The sequence below is a fragment of the Mus caroli genome, chromosome 7 (assembly GCF_900094665.2).
Source record: "Mus caroli chromosome 7, CAROLI_EIJ_v1.1, whole genome shotgun sequence".
Lineage (NCBI taxonomy): Eukaryota > Metazoa > Chordata > Mammalia > Rodentia > Muridae > Mus > Mus caroli.
In genome coordinates this window covers 66,791,805-66,796,011 of record NC_034576.1, presented here as the reverse complement: position 1 = coordinate 66,796,011, position 4,207 = coordinate 66,791,805, and the positions used below count along the sequence as shown (strand labels likewise).

At 47.8% G+C, this 4,207-nt stretch overlaps 1 non-coding gene across 1 annotated transcript; it reads left to right on the top strand.

Annotated features, from left to right (window-relative positions):
- The first annotated feature begins 1,848 nt into the window (after window positions 1–1,848).
- Window positions 1,849–2,052, top strand: LOC115031683. Its single transcript, XR_003837342.1, has one exon. It is a non-coding gene; the product is annotated as a small nucleolar RNA U3 (small nucleolar RNA).
- The last annotated feature ends 2,155 nt before the right edge of the window (window positions 2,053–4,207 follow it).

Below are 4,207 nucleotides of genomic sequence, written 5' to 3'. Positions count from 1 at the left end.
TCTTTCTTTCTTTCTTTCTTTCTTTTTCGAGACAGGGTTTCTCTGTGTAGCTCTGGCCGTCCTGGAACTCACTCTGTAGACCAGGCTGGTCTCAAACTCAGAAATCTGCCTGCCTCTGCCTCCCAAGTGCTGGGATTAAATGCGTGCGCCACGCCACCACGCCCGGCTTCACATCACACAGTTTTAATGGCCTGCACTCCCAGGAGATTTCACCAGGCTAGACAGTGGTCCCTGAGCACCAGGGCCACCAGGGGTTCTTCCTTGGTGGATGTGCTTAAGAAAGGAGTCTAGAGGAAGGGCTGTTTAGCTTCTTCTATTTGAGGGCACAGCAGCACATCACACTCCATTTAGAAATGCTCTCATATTTGTATTCCCTTTGCCTTGGGTTGTATGGAAATTCTTAAAAATGCAAAAGGCCCTTTTTACTCCAGTCTTCTGGTTTTTAACTACCTCAGTTCTATGGATAGTATATGTCCAGACCAGTGGAGACAGATCCAGCTCTGAGTGGCTCTTTACTTCTGAAAAGCCAGTACTGACATCCCTACTGTGGAAGTCCTGGACAGGGCACACACTCCACTACCTGTCTCTCGGGATTGGGAGAATATAGGAACCTTGGTACACACACACTTGGTGACAAGATCTCTGCACTAGAGCCTCCAAGAACTGCTTGGTCTATAGGAGGCTCTCAGAAGTCTCCCAGGAGTAAACAAAGCAAACAATAGTAGTTAATGGTAGCTGGGAGGTTGGAAGGGATGACAAGTCTCCCAGAACAAAAACAAACAAACAAACAAACAAAAAGGATTCCCAAGTGAGTGTGCCTGAGCAGGTATCCACTTAGACAAGGAATAACATCCCACTGCAAATGTACATTGCCTGGCTACTGGGTCACTTGCTCTCTGCACAGCTTGTGAATTCAAGTCACCCAGACACACTCGGCTGAAGCTACAGATCGGGGTCCCCTGGTGTTTATCTCACAGCCTTGGCTGTGGATTTGGGAGGCTGAGAGAGGCAGTGTGGAGCTGGAAGAGCAAGCCTGTTTCCTTAGCTGATGCCAGGCACCCAAGAGACAGGAAGACAAGCAGCAGGACCAGCTCTGTGTGTCTACAGGGATCAGCCACTGTATGTCTAGGCCGTGTGATCTGGGTGCCTATAAGCCTCATGTCTCCTCTCAGGGTGTCCCTGCTTAGGGAGGCCCAGAAGCAATGTATCTATTTCTGGACTTTGTTCTATTACGCTTCTAAGGCTCTGTGGTAGCAGGGACTGGGGACCCTCCAGCTGCTTATTCCTCCCTCCACTCTCTAGCCAGTGGCAGAATCCAGCCCAGGGGACAATGACAAGTGTACTCAGGAGAGAGAAAATTCAAGAAGTGCACTGCATACTCCTCTGGCTGTGCAGGGCTGTGAGTGTCTAATGAGCAAGGCTCAAGCCTACTGCACCAATCTTGGTCAGGGCCACTGAGACCTGGCAAGGTCCATCCATCCCCGAAGCCACCATAAGAGGCAGTGTTTAAGCTAAAAGAAACATAATCTTAAGACTGTTCTCAGGGATTGTCTTGGTTAGCATTTTATTCTTGTGAATAGACATCATGACCAAGTCAAGTCTTGTAAAGGACAACATTTAATTGGGGATGACTTACAGGTTCAGTTCATTATCATCAGAGCAGCAACATGGCAGCATCCAGGCAGGCTTGGTGTAGGAGGAGCTGAGAATTTTGCATCTTCATCTGAAGGCTGCTAGCAGAATACTCCCTTCCAGGCAGCTAGGTCTAGGGTATTAAAGCCCACACCCACAGTGACACACCTACTCTAATGAGGCCACACCTAATGGTGCCACTCCCTGATCCAAGCTTTATACAAACCATCACAGAGCTCATCTCAATAGTTCATTACTAGAGGAGTTTTTCTGTGCCGAGCACCCAAGGCTGTGAGGTGGAGTTCCCTCTTCTGTGTGAAGCTGGCTGTAGGTGCTGCTTCCTGCCGCTGCCTTGAGCCATTAACGATCCATCTTCTCTTCTTGGAGAGAGTGAGAGGAGGGGAAGGCAGTCTGAGTGGATTTTGGTCTGTCTTTTATGGTTACCAAAGCGAGATAATTTTAAATTTTACTCAAAATCCCCAGAACATAACTGTAGTCATCTGGTATCTTGCTTTTTTTGATGTTGTTTTTGTTGTTGGAGGGGAGATTATGGTTGTTTGTCTGTTTATCTGTTTTCATTTCTTTAAGGGTTTTGTAAGTTGTCTGCAGGCTTTTTTTTTTTTTTTTTTGGTTTTTCGAGACAGGGTTTCTCTGTATACTGTATAACCCTGGCTGTCCTGGAACTTACTTTGTAGACCAGGCTGGTTTCGAACTCAGAAATCCGCCTGCTTCTGCCTCCCAAGTGCTGGATTAAAGGCATGCTCCAACCGCCCGGCGTCTGCAGGCTTTTTTATACTAGAGTTTTATTTGTGAATTTTGGACAAAATTTTGTGATTAGAGTAGAGATTTGTTCTTCTCTGAATGAAAAAGAATCTTTTTATTACTTGTTATTATGAATTATTATCATTATTATATTGTATATGAGCATTTTGCCTGCATAAGTGTCTGTGTATCATGAGCACACCAGCTGTCTGTGGGGGCCAGAAGAGGGCATCAGATCCCTGAAACTGGATCTACAGAGGGTTGTGAGTAGCCCGGCTGTATGGATTGCTGGGAACTGAACCCAGGTATTCTGCAAAAGCAGCAAGTGCTCTTAACTGCTGGCCTTCTCTCCAGCCCCAGAAACACCCTCTTTAAACAGGCTCCATTGACTAGCACTAGAGTCTAAGTGGCATGTGTGTAATGCTCACAGTATTTCTGCCGCTTTCTTGGGAAGGGGTTTTAGTTAGTTCAAGAATAATGGAGGGGGTATTAATTGTTGTATAGTGAAAAGGAGTCTACACCCAGGCAAGACTTGGGTAGCCTCCACCTTCTCATATCACAGAGGGAAAGATGATGCCCACAGTCCAGCATCCCAAGCCACAGGGAGGTGACAGGAAAAGGGGCTGACTCTGCCTGAGTGGGGAGACATGATCTCAGGCTCCTTAGAAGCCTTGCAGCTCCCCTGGGCCCAGCCTCTGCACAGAAGACACAGATGATCCAGAAAAGATCTGATGTCACTGGCAAGTATGAACAAATGTCCATGCTAAAGAGCAGGTGCAACAGAGGGTCCCAAACTCTGCCAGCCACCTACCACTGAGTGAGCCGGAAGCTGGAAAGGGCTCTCCGTGGTGCTGTCAGAGGTTTTGTCCCCTGGGAATGCTTGAAGATTCTCTATGCAATTCATTCTAGCACCTGAATATATGCTACTAACACTTTAGGTTTCTGAACATTTTGCAAGTACTCATGGCTATCCATATAGGGCCGTCTGCCCTTTCGGGTTACCTGGGACATCGCATGATACCTGAGCCCCAGATAAATCAGTAGCCCAGCTCCACGCCTAGCCTCGCCAAATATTTAGCTAGTTTTAGCTTCCTAATGCTTATATGAGAGTGAGTGGGTAGACTGCACCAGGTGATAGATGACCAGGCTGGGTGTCCAGGAGGCGCTAAGGACAGGAAAGCTACTGTCTGATCCAGCCTGGCCTGCCTACCATTCTTTATTCTCTTCCCGTGTCTCCTCCTCCAAACTGCACCTGAGAACTTGCAGCAGGAAGAGCATGAGGGCAGGTCTACAGAGGAAGAAGAGAAATACAGGCGGCACCTTCCCAGAGCTCTTGTGTTCCTTGAGGCTTAGACTGCCTTTCTCACTTCCCAAGTCTATGTTGATCTACAAGGCCAATCTCAATGAAGGAGTCTAGATGTCACCCTCAGTCCAGTGGGGCAGAGAAGATACCCATTGTGGTATTTTCTTAAAAGATAAGGAGAAAAGATCTATGTTATGTAAGGGGGAAAGGGATGCCTCCTCGGGCCCATGCTGAGGTATCCCTTCCCCCCTGAGGCACCAGCCACAGGGCAGTATAGTATAGTATAGTATAGAATAGAGTTTATTCAGGGCATGGGGAGGGGAGTTGAGAGGATAGTAGAAACAGAGGGAGATGGAAAGGGAAAGGAGAGGAGTAGAGGCCAGCCATGAGCACATGGAGAGAGAGGGGGAAGGGAATGGGGAGAGAGGGGGAAGGGGTGAGAGGACAGAGGAGAGCAAGAAGGCAAGAGAGCGAAAGAAAGCCAAGGGGGCAAGCAAGCCTTTTATAATG